This window comes from Elephantulus edwardii, unplaced genomic scaffold, assembly GCF_000299155.1.
Source record: "Elephantulus edwardii isolate Elephantulus edwardi_28Jun2011 unplaced genomic scaffold, EleEdw1.0 scaffold00013, whole genome shotgun sequence".
In the NCBI taxonomy this organism is placed as follows: Eukaryota; Metazoa; Chordata; class Mammalia; order Macroscelidea; family Macroscelididae; genus Elephantulus; species Elephantulus edwardii.
The window spans coordinates 13533725-13546868 of NW_006399763.1; the positions used below are offsets into that span (position 1 = coordinate 13533725).

A 13144-nucleotide genomic window follows, 5' to 3' on the forward strand; every position below is an offset into this window, starting at 1 on the left:
AAAAAAAACACAAAAAACTTCTTGTTCGTAATTCTGCTACCCTAATTAAATTTGATATTAGAGTTAATTCTGGTTAAATAAATTAACATTCTAAATAATTTCATTTGTATAGTATTGGCTGTTTAGCCAAAAAAAGAGAGAAGTCAAGCTTCCAGATCCAGGAAGTTCTTACACAATAAATAAAACAGGTGAAGTCTAGGATAAAATTTTCTTAGTGTTAACCAGTGCCCAAAGAACCAGTTTTTCACAAATACTAAAATAGGTTAATTTATATCCATCAACTAAATTGTAGGGTTTCAATTTAAATATAAACTGCATGCACCTGCCCAATTGAATTTCTGCAACACAGGAAAGAACCTTTCTTAAGGACCTCGGACAGCGCTCCAGGCATTGATTTATTCTAGAGTAGTACATTCAAAGTAGTATAGTAAATTCCAGGGTTATGAACACAGGACTTAAGGACACTTGCCCTTTAATGTTATGTAAATTTGCCTTCACTTTGAAATGACTTGAGCCAACCCCTACTCCAAACAAATTCTTCATCACAATCACCTTCACTTGCAGCTATTAAATCACTGTAAAGACATCATGCTTTTTCTTGTAAGAACTGTAAGCACCTGTTCAGACTTATCTGCAAAAACAAGATTAAGACACACTTAGGAACAGATCCTATCTTTAAACAGAGGACTGTCTGTAGGTTGAAAGGATAATATACCATTTGGACAGACAATGTGTATATATTTCTCCTGCAGAGTAAGATAATTTGAATTATTGCATTGTTCACATTGTCAAGAGGACTATTTTGTCAACTGTGCTATATGTATTTTTTCAGTATAGCTTACTAGATTCCCTAGCATACCTAGCCTACATCAACAGTCATCTGTTTTTCAGGGTATATTACCGCATACACTATTTACATTAACCGTGAGTTCCTGCATGAATACTACTACTCATTTGTCTGTATAAAGTATTGCCTGGAAAAATCACCAATAATTTACAACACTAAATAATGTGTTGTCAATAATGAGTAGGTAAAGACATGTCTAAAATGTACAATTAGTTATTGCCTCCAAATTCTCCACCTCTAGATTTCCATCTGTTAAAGGGTAATCAGATTAATTCTCATTCTTTCTTAATAAGCTTCACACACTTCCCAGGGTAAAACACCTAAACTACATCCCCAATAATACAACAAAATGATTTGGTAGTGTAGGAGACATAATAAAGCACTGAAGTCATTATCAATTTCTCTCCAGCAATATCACACACCAGAGTATGGAGACTATACAAAAGATTGATAAAGTCATTATAAAGTATTTCACTGACAAAATTCAACTCTTTTGAAAAGAGTGCCAGTTCAGTAATTTTCTACTTTTTTAAAGAAAATAGCAACTAGCTCTTGGACCTCAGGTGACCGTATATAATTAGTAACAGGAAAAGTGTACACACCTTATGCCACTGAGGTTTTCTTTTCTTTTTCTTTTTTTTTAAAGGAGGGGTCACTTTAACCATATGGCACCCAGAACCCTTTATTTTCTAGATGCCAAAGCTCTGTAGATTCCAAGGTCAAAGCAGAAATGACAAACTGCAAACACACATGTATGCACACAAATAGTGTAGCCATATCTAAATGTAAGCCTCGAAAATGCCACAGAAAGCAGATGTGAAGGAATATTAAGAAATGATAATAAAGAGAAAAATTGGTATCATGTTAATGTGAAACTTGTTCAACAATAATGGAAAAAATCCATTACCTCCATCTTTCACAGCATTTTTATATTTGCTGACACTAATGACCTCTTATTCTTGGCCACTATTATTTGAGAAGCAATTTTAGTTTCCTGTTCTCCCAGGGAAAATGAATCTCATTCTAGTTAGCTGCCACCTGCTGGGGCATGTACAAATGTGTAATAATCCTTATAGAACATTTAAAAAGACAATGCCTACTCCTTTTGCAGGAAACAGCAAATATAATCCCAGGACAACCTAAGTATTAAAGCTGTTCCATATAGCTCTCTATAGCCAATCTATATTTAAAAATTTTTGTCAGATGGAATTCTTACTAAGGATTCCACTTGACTTAGCACATAAGTTTTGCTGTTTCCTGACATTTGAGAAATCTCACCATATACAATAGCACCTGACCTATTATTCTTCCATACATGTGGCCAGTTTTTACTGCAGCTGAGCTAAAATAAACAGCCTGCAGATCTTTGGCATGAAAAGTGCCGGGAAAAAGTCAAACTGATATTAGTTAAAATCACACTGTTGCATACTTGCACTTCACTCTTTCTACCTATGAATACTATGGCACCTTTTTATTCTAAATAAATATCACTCATTCTGCCAACATTCTGCCACACTGATGATTAATCTCATTTAGGGTTTTAACTAATCATTAAATGTCTAAAAGAAGTTGATCTTAATGAAGAAATTGAATTGGAAAATATTTACATGGCTTGGCGCTTTTTTAAAACTTCAGCCTATGTATTATTGGATAGGTTTACATAGAAGAAAATAAACAGGTTAGACTTCTAGGTAGCACTCATTTCTCTACTACCTTCCTAATGTAATTTCCTTTTTATTTGTTTTTTAAATAAGTGTCTAAGGCCACTGGGAGGAAAGTGATGGGTGCCTTGATGGTAACAGAAGTGGATTCTATAAAAGTTATAATGTAATGGACACAGACAAGTAAAAATTTAAATACTAGATCACATCTTTCGGCAACTAACAGAGACTAATTAAAATTCAAATAAATCCATCATCTGCTATGTAATGAAAATAATCATTAATTCATAAGGACTTTCGGAGGGCAGAATACTTACAGTATGGAGATGAGGGAAATAGTAGAAGATAATCTGTGTGTACCAAATGGACAGTAGTAGTAAATTTTCTAGTATCCTCTCTTCCCTCAATTGCTACCTAAGGAATCTCAACTCTGTTTAGTGAAGAAACCCTGTCTCACTGAAGGTAAAAATATCAGGGAAGAGGGGCCGTTAAAAGTTCTTGAGGTTTATGATGCACTTGGTTGACAACCCTATTCCTCCTGCTCTCCCCTAACAGAAAGCTCCCTGAGTTTTTTTCAGGAACTGTCAATACTGGCGCCGGTTAAAATGAGTCTGTACCTTTCAGTACAGATTAAGGAGCAGGACTGAAGGAATGGTGGGTGGATGAGACGAAGCTGGGGAGTTCCTTAGACCTGCAAACAGAGACTTAGCTTCTTGCCATCTGTCTCACTCTCTTCGCCTCGCATGAGTCGCAGTCACTGAGGCCACTTATTATTTTATGTAGAGAACTCGTGCGTCTAAAGCCAACCGAGCCAGTTGCATCTTTGATGGAAATTTGCTGAGAGGAGCTGGACAAAGCCACGAAAAGGTCCAGTGGGTGCTCGGGGAGCACCCAGCTTGGTCGCGCTGCTGGTAGCCTTCTTCCTTCTCTTCCAGGGGAAAATGCCCCGAGCCCACCCCCGGTGTGTCTTCAGTCCTCGTGGGAACACACACCTTACGGGGAAGCCAGGAACGGAACCTACCCAGGGGGAGTCCTTACCTGTCACTGGGGGCGAGGTGGGCGGGGAGGGGGAGGGATGGTCCTCGGGGAGGAGCAGCCCAAGGAGGTCGGCCGGGAAGTCCCGGGCTTCGGACCGAGCAGCGCAGCCGCCGGCGCCGAGCGCGAGTGACGGCTGCAGCGGAGACTGAGACCGAGGAGCAGCGGTGGCGGCGGAGACGGACACGCCTCCTGGCGGGGGTTCCGCGCCTCTTGCTTTAAAGGCGCCGCGCTCCTTTCCCGGTGCCCCCTGAGCGCTGCTGGCGGCCAGGGCCACTTCGGCCTGGCACCAGCCCCAGAACAGTCGCAAAGAGCATGGGATTTTTGATCATCTTTACATGTGAACGTTTTGACACCCGTGACCAGGAAGACTTCCCCCTCTGCACACACCCACGCCAGCTGAATTGAGTCAGGGACTAAGGCAGAAATCTATCAGGGAATATTACAAATCGCTGTGGGATTTGCCTGGCTCTAGGTGGTAACCGTAAGCATGAGGAGCCCAGGCACATTTGATTCGAGGTTGCAGCTTTTTTTGCCAGTCCGAAACCATAGCAACGAAACTTGTCAGCTGCCGGGGATGAGGAGCAGCTGGTAGTCTCCAAAGTGACCCTCTGAGTCACAACGTTTTTCATTCACCCAGACGCCTGAAGTCGCTGAGCCTGCCCCTAGTCTGGGCAGCTGAGAACAGCAGCAAGGAAAGGAACCTCTCCCTAATATGAAGGGCTGGGGCCTTGGATTGCCTCCCTAATGATGTGCACCATCACCTCTCCTGGCAACCTATAAGGCCCCTGAACTGTCAACTCCACCAAATAGAGAAAGAAGTTGTTTTTGATATCTGATAAGTACTGAATCTAAGATTACAGCCTCAAAGATTGGTGAAAGGATCTTGAGAAGCAGTTGTCTGTTGGACTTGTTAAAATGCCTGAGGTGGTAATTGGCCTGAAATCTTTTGCATCACAGGTTGCAGGCAGGGCCTGCACCAGAGAGCCATCAGACTTCCTTCTTTTCTTGATGGAATTGATTAGCTTCTGTAAACAATCTCAATTTCTGCTCCTGAGGTCAGAAAAGTCAACACCTATTCAATACCGTTACTGTTTTCTCTTTGGGCTTAAAATATTAACTAGAAGTTCACCTCAGAAGAAGCTGGTAAAGCAGCAAAGCAGGTTTGTTGGCAGTAGTTGGAATTTGTCTACATTCCTGTGCAGCCCACCACAGATAGCCAACAACCAAACCAAACCAAGCCCTACACATTGCCAATGGAGTTGCTTCCCTATAGGACAGGAAAGAACTGCTTGATAGGGTGTCCAAGGCAATAAATCTTTATGGAAGCACATTGTCAGTGTATTTCTCCTGTAGACTACTGGGTTAAAATTGACCATCTTTTGATTAGCAAAGACGAGTTTAACCACTGAAACACCAAGCCTTTTTCCACAGGAGTCTCTAATTTCAAAGGTCCCTAGGGACCAGTTGTCTGGCTGAAGACTGATGTCTAGCCTTTGCTGACTCCTTTTCTAAAACACCCCCAGTAAAGTTAAACAATGGCTCACTGGAGCTTACCAGAGCACCATCCTCCACATCAGAAGGCCAGTGATTTGTTCAGCCTAGCCATGAAACACACAGCAATTCAGTCCTGCTCAAAACCCCTGAGGGCACGGAATGGCTGAACCTTCTATTACTTACTTCAGTATCTTATCAGAAAAGAATTAGATCCTGAAGAAGGACATAATGCTTAGTAAAACAGCGGGTCAACAAAAAAGACTCTCAAGATGGATTGACGTAATTGCTGCAACAATGGGCTCATATATAGCAATAAGTTTATAGACAGTGTAGGACAGGCAGTATTTCTTCTGCTGTACATAGAGTTGCTATGATTTGGAGCCAACTAGACTAGGCATCCCTAACAACCAACTCTACGCAGATTCACAAGGAAAATCACTAGCTTCTATTCTCTTGATCACCACTCCTGAATCTCTATGCCTCTCACTTACACTTTGCTAGTAGAAACCACTTAGAACTAGAGAGGTTCAGGAGAGATGAGTTAATGGCAATGATGAGTAAGTCATTTAAAGAACTCAGAGGGTGCCTGGGAAACTCTTATAATTGAGTCAACAGCAGCCTTGTTGTACCAAGTAAATAATAGTCAATGACTCCATTGTACATAGGGGAGCGGGTAGCACAGACGCGTGACTGGCTCGGGGCGCCTGGGCTCCAGCTGCTGTGACCTGCAGTCTAATGGATCCTCGAGGCATGGCCGAATTTTGGCCAGGCCCAGAAAAATGCCCCATTCAGTTCTATTCCTCATGGGAGTAATGAAGGCAACTTGTCTACTGGCCAAAGACATACTCCTTGTCACCATACCAACTCAGTCTTACTACTTCCAGGGAGGAAAGAATTAAATGCTGGGATACAAAATAGATTGCAATAGAAATTCCTAAGTGAGGGCTTCCAATTCTGTTTCACTGAGACCTGAGTGTAGAACAGAGAATGTGTCTAAACTGACCTTAAGTACATAAATCTGGTACCCAGTAGGTGCTGAATAAAAGAATAAGATTTGGGATTAGCCTTCTACTTTCAAAACGATAACCCCCAGATCCACATTGAATCTGAGGAAGGAGAGATTTTGAACAACTTTCTCAAATTGTTGAGTGATTTTTAATTTCATTGTGTACTTATCTCCAGGTCAAAAAGAATGCACACACTTACAGAGAGAGAAATTATAGGCCTTTTCAAGGGCATGGGATGGAAGAAGAGGAGGGGAGAGCAGAGGAAGAAAGCTGGTAGAAGGGTGGAACAAATCAAAATTACACATGTTGTGACAAATTAAGTTCCTCAGTAGCAAAACATTACCTATATCCTAATAAGGAAGGGAGACTAATAAAGAAGCATTAAACTACATATTGATTTAACCCTTCAAAAATTTATCAGAAGCTGTGCTGTTGCATGCTATGGAATAAGAACTGATCCATAGCTGACCTTTTAGCAAGTTTTTAGAGACAGCAAATTGCATGGGAAGAGACTGTCCATCTTTCTACCTCAGAGCAGCTGGGGTATTCTGTTTGCTTTTGGCTTGACAGCACTACCCAATAACCATTAGGCCATCAAGACTCCATATCAAAATCTATAGAGCATTTTTTTTCTTATTATGTTTGTTCTAGGATTTATGAGGCTTAAGACTAAAAGAATTAGACTCAAATTTTTCTTGGAGAGCTGTGAGGCTTTTTCCTTTCTGTTCTCTGTCATCTTTAAAACATAATCTTCCATCTTTAAGAAAGTTGCTGTGACCCTCAGCTAGAGTCTTACAAAGAAACCACTTTCCTAATCTTCTTTTCTTACCTCTCAAAGTGCTGTTAGAACACTAGCAGCTCCGAGACTCCAGCTCCTTGAAGATCCAGCAGGAACCAGGCTGAATTTCCAATCTTCCCACCAGGCTTTGTTTATTTGTTTTCAACCATTTGGTTGAATTGAACGTAGAAACGGAAGGTGTTATTTTAGCTTGTCAAGTCCAATGCCTTCATTTTACAGGTGATAAAAACAAAAGTGAGAGAAAAGAATGGCTTGCCCAGGGGGTGGCAGAACTGAGACTGCCTTCTATCTTTCAAGAGTAGCATCAGGTTTTCTCATTTCATTCCCTTTCAAAATCATCTGAAGATAGGACTAAAATAAACTTGCAGGCCATCTGGTCTGTTTCAGGTCCATAGACCTTAAATTCATTTTGAAAAACAAAACAAACTAAAGATCAAAAAATTATATATAAATATTATTTACGCATATTTCTATAGTTAAACTATTTATTTATAAGTGAAACATTTTTCTACATGGTATTAAAAGATACACAAACACATGAAACCCATCTTCAGACCTCAAGGATAAGAATCACTAATCTAGTCCAACATCATTTTACAGATAAGAAAACCTAGACCAAGAAAATGTGGAGCAATAGACTTGGTGAAGAACAGTTCTAGGACTGAAGTTCTAGGACTAGCTTTCTTGATGCCAATCTGTAGAATTCCCTTACTTCTTTTTAACTATAATCTTAAATAAATAGCACTTATATTTCAATAATAATTATGTAATAATTTCCCTCTAAATAATTTATAACTTCACTTGAAGGAAAGAATGTATTCCTTTCTGAAACCTCTCAATATATTTTTTTAAGCACATACTGTCTACTGGACCCTGTTCTGATGACAGTAAAATGACAATGAAAAAAATAAACCAAACTCTTAACCTTACTGAGCTTAGTGGCAACATGATAGCAAATACATAAATAGGCAAACAAAATCTAAGATATAAAAGTGTTTAGGGGGGAAATAAAGCAGAGTATGCAGAATAAGGCATGAAGTGAAAAGACAGAGATTAGAGGAGGTGTGAAGGGTAGAATGGTGAGGAGTAGTTTTGTTGAAGAGGGTTCTAGGCAGAGGAAACCATGAATATAAAGCCCCTGAGGTCAGAAACAGTATAAATGGCCTGAAATAGAACAGGGAAACTGTGTCAAGGAGATATAAGATATGAAGACAGGTAGAAAATCTAGTCAAGCAGGGACTGAAGGTAATGTCTTATAGAGCTTCAGAATTTACTCTGAAGGCAACAGGCAGACCATGAAGGAGTTTAACTATGAATCATGGATGGAGGAGTCTGAAATGACACATATGTTAAAGAGATAGTGTGCCTTCTTTAAGAAACTCTAGTAGAGACTCTGAATATTGTATTAGAATGCTGAGAAGCCAAAGTAAGGGAAGAAATCAAGACATGAAGGAGCTGAATGGAAGATTTCAAAGGGCAACATGGGAAGACAAAGCAAAGTGCTATAATGAACTGTGTGAAGAGATGGAGTTGGAAAATCAAAACTTGCTCAGCATTCGTTAAGCTGAAGGAACTGAAGAACAAATTCAAGCCTTGAGTTGTGATACTTAAGGATGTTGTGGTCAGAGTGTTGAATGACTAAGAAATCATTGAAAGATGGAAGGAGTACACATAGTCACTATATCAAAAAGAATTGGCTGACACAGAAGATTGTCATGAAACAGTGTATGATCACGAGTCTATGGTGATGAAGGAGGAAGTTCAAGCTATTCTGAAGAAACTGGTAAAAAATAAGGCCCCAGAAATTGATGGCATACAATGGACATATTTCAACAAACAGATGCTGCCTGGATGCTTTCACGAAGTTTTGCCCAGAAATTTGGAGGAAAACAACCTGGCCAATTGACTGTAAGAGATCCCTGTTTGTGCTCATTCCAAAAAAAAGGTGATCTGACAGAGTGTGGAAATTATCGAAAAATATCATTATTATCATATGCAAGCAAGATTCTGCTGAAAATTCCCCCAAAATTACTAGAACAACACATCAACAGAGAACTGCCACATGTTCAGGCTGGGTTTAGAAGAGGGTGTGGCACTAGGGAAATTATAGAAAATGTTAGATGAAATATCAAAAGAAGATGGGGAGGGGGGAGGAAGTTGGAGGGAATACATGGAGTCACTGTGCCAAAAAGAATTGATTGACATTGAAGAATTTCAGGAAGTGCCATATGAGCAAGAACAAATGGTAATTAAGGAGGAAGTGAAAGCTGGATTAAAAGCATTGGCAAAAAATAGGGCCCTAGGAATTGATGGGATATCCATTGACTTATTTCAGTTAACAGAAGCAGCTTTGGATGCACTCACCAAGTAGACGCCAGGAAATTTAGAAGATGGGTTTCTGGCCAATGGATTGGAATATGTCCATACTTGTTCCTATTCCCAAGAAAGGTGATCCAACTGAATGTGGAAAATATTGAACAATATCATGAATATCTATGCAAGCAAAATACTGTCAAAGATCACTAAATAATTAATAGAACAGTACATAGATAGGGGGCTGCCAGAAGTTAAAGCAGGATTTAGAAGAGGCCATGGCACCAGGGATGTCATTGCTGATGACAGATGGATCCTGGCTGAAAGTAGAGAATACCAGAAGAATGTCTATTTGTGTTTTTACTGACTATGCAAAGGCATTCAACTGTGTGGATCATAGCAAGTTGTGGCTAACATTGAAAAGGATGGGAATCCCAGAGAACTTGTGCATATGCAAAACCTATACCTGGATCAGGATGTTGTATGGACAGAGCAGGGGAACACCGCATAGTTTAAAATTAAGAAGGGAGTTTGTCAGGGTTGTATTCTTTCTTGATGCCTATTTAACCTGTCTGCTGAGCAAATATTTGAAAAGTTGGACTCTATGAAGAGAAATGTGGCATCAAGGTTGAAGGGAGACTCATGAATTACCTGCCTTGTGCAAATGACACTATCTTGCTTGAGGAAAGTGAAGAAGACTTGAGACACTTGTTGCAGAGGATCAAGGAATGCAGTCTTCAATTTGGGTTGCATCTCAATTTCAAGAAAACAAAGATTCTTACCACTGAACATCATGGTGCAAAGAGAAGAGATTGAAACTGTCAAGTGTTTCATCTTACTCGGATCCACGATTAACATCCTTGGCACCAGCAGTCAGAAAATCAGGACATGCACTGCATTGGGAAATTCTGAAGTTAGGGAACTATGAAAATTCTTGAAGAGTAATGATGTCAGTTTCAGGACTAAAGTGTGTCGGATTCAGGCCATGGTCTTTCTAATCACTTGCTATGCATCTGAGAGCTGGTCAATGGATAGGGATGACAGAAAAATTGATGCCATGCCTTTGAGTTATGGCGTTGAAGAAGAGCCTTGAACATCCCATGGACTGCCAAAAGAACAAATAAATATGTCTTAGAGAGGGTACAGCCAGAGTCCCCTCTGAAGGCAAGGATGATGAGGCTTCACCTCACATACTTCAGATATGTTGCTAGAAGGGGCTTTTCCTTGGAGAAGGATATGATACTTGGGAGGGTAGAGGGTTGGAAAAGGAGAGGAAGACCCTCAACCAGGTGGATTGACACAATGACTGTTGCAATGTGCTCTTGTGTGTCAGAAAGTGTGAAGATGTGTGTGGTTCAGATGCTGTTCATAGGGCTGCTATGAGTGATATTCCATTTGATGGCACCTAAGAACAACAACAGGTGAATCTTGGCTGAAAGCAGAGAGTACCAGAGGAATGCCTATTTGTGTTTCACTGACTATGTAAGACATTTGATTGTGTGGATCACAAAAAATTATGGCTAACTTTGAGAAGAATGGGCATCTCAGAACATTTGATTGTGCTTATGTGAAACCTATACTTGGGCCAGGAAGCAGTAATGAGAACAGAGCAAGGAAACACTGCATGATTCAAAGTCAGGAAAGGTGCATGCAAGGGATGCATCCTACCTCCATACCTTTTCAGTCTATATACAAAACACATCATCCAGGAGGTGGGTTTCTATGAGGAGGATTGTGGCCTCAGGATTGGAGGAAGACTCATCAACAACCTGTAATATGCAGATGACACAAACTGATTGCTGAAACTCAGAAGGGCCTGCTGCATTTACTGCAGAAGATCAAAACTATGGCCTTCAATATTGACTGAAGCTCAACATCTAGAAAACAAAAATTCTTACCACTGAGCCAATTGGCAGCACCTCAATAGATAGAGATTGAAATTGTTAACAGATTCAGTACGCTTGACTCCACAATCAACATTTTTGGTACCAGCAGCCAGAAAATAAAAATGCAAATTGTACTGGAAAATCTGCTGTCAGGGACCTCTCCAGATTACTGAAGAGTAATGATGCCAGTCTAGAAACTAAGGTTTGCCTGATACAGGGCATGGTATTCACAATTCCTTGCTATGCATCAGAAAGTTAGACAATGACTAAGGATGATAGAGGAATCGATGCCTTTGAGTGGTGCGGAAAAGGGTATTGAATATACCATGAACTTCTAAGAGAACAGAAATGTCTGTCCTGGAGAGGGTGAAACAAGACTGCTCCTTGGAGGCAAGGATTTTGAAGCTCCATCTGACATAATTTTGACATGTTGTCAGGAGGGGCCAGTCCCTGGAGAAGACTATCATGCTTGCAAGGGTGGAGGAACAGCACAAGAATGGAAGCCCCTGGATGAGATGGATAGACTCAGTGACTGGGCAAGTGAGAGTAGGTGTCTTGGAGACAATGAAATTGGCTCAAGATAGAGCACGAGTCAGTGCTATTGTACACAGGGTCATCATGAATCACAGGCAACTAGATGCCACATAACAATAAGATTTAATGAAGTGTTTGATGGCCTGGTAGTAAGAAGATGCACTCCCAACCAGAAGACATGTAGCTCTAATTTACTAGCAGTTCCCTAGGAGAAAGATGGGCAGTCTTCTTCCACGTGATTTACAGACTCTGAAAACTCATTAAAGGATCAGCTATGATTTGGTTCCAACTCATTGGAACAGAACAACCTCAACAGTAAGTTTAATAAAGATCGAAGTAAAGTAAGACAGTCAGTTAGGGTGCCACTGTATTACTCCAGGCAAGACTGAACTGGACAAGAATAGTGGTCATGGAGATGGTGAAAATTGGTCAGGTCTTAAATTTATTTTAAAGTATATTTGAGAGAATTTGCTGATGGAGTAGATGAAGAATGATGCCAAGGTTTTTATCCTCAGTAACTAGGGGATCGAGTTGCTATTTATCGAGATGGAGAAGATTATAGGAGGAGCAGGTGTGAATAATGAGGGAGGATTTTGGACATATTAGGTTTGTGACAGGCTTTTGACATTCAGGTAAAGATGCTGAGTATGCATAGGTCTGGAGTTTACAAGAATAAAAGACATTTGCTAGTCCATTAGCTCATAAAATAATTGAATTTACCTAAAGAATAAATGTAGAAAGGAAAGAGTTCATGATCCTAAGTACTGCGATATTCTAAAGTACAGATATTGAAGATAGCAGAGGAATATACCAATGGAGATACAGTGCCAGGCACTCAGGTAAAAGGAGAATACAGAGAAATGAAGAAAATACTCCTAAATATGTGGATTGATGAAATATTAAAAGGCTCCTACAGTCAGGCAAAATAGTTTAAAAAATTGTCTATATTATTTAGCGATGTGGATGCCATTGCTTACCTAACAGTTTTGGAGAAATGTTGGGGATTAAGACAACCTTGAAATACGTTACAAAGATAATTGGAGAGAATTTAAAATGAAGAATGAAGCCAATTTTTCAAAGAATTTTGCCTCAAAATAAAGAAGATAAATAGGGCAGTATCTTTAAGACAATTTGATAAAAATATTTTTAACAATGAGATGGTGCAACATGTAAGTATTGTGATGGTAGTGGCAAAGGAATAAAATTGGTACTGAAAGACTGATGAATAGGTAATTTGTTAGTAAAAAATGGATTGAATCTACAAATTAGTCTTAAGTAGCAAGAAATATCGGTCTTTTACTTGTAGTATTTGAGGAAAGTACTGAATAATCTATGGACTGAAAAAAACAAACAAACAAGTGTGACTCGGAAAAAGTTAAATCAGGGTTCTCTTTAGAGACAAAGATGTGAAACTTTGTTTCACTTATTTTGGTGATGCTATTAGGAGGCAGTAGTCAGAACAGAGCAGGGTAACACTGCATGGTTCAAAATTGGGAAGGGTGTACACCAGGGATGCATCCTGTCTCCATACCTTTTCAACATGTATGCAGAGCAGATTATCCGGG

General features: G+C 39.9%; 1 protein-coding gene across 1 annotated transcript in view; it reads right to left on the minus strand.

Moving 5' to 3' along the window:
• Positions 1 to 3845, minus strand: part of GRIK2 (glutamate receptor, ionotropic, kainate 2) — a 1103729-nt gene extending 1099884 nt beyond the window's left edge. Inside the window, exon 1 of the mRNA XM_006881188.1 lies at positions 3547 to 3845. The gene's annotated coding sequence lies outside the window, so the exon portion shown is untranslated. The remainder of the gene's footprint in view (positions 1 to 3546) is intronic.
• Positions 3846 to 13144: the final 9299 nt, after the last annotated feature.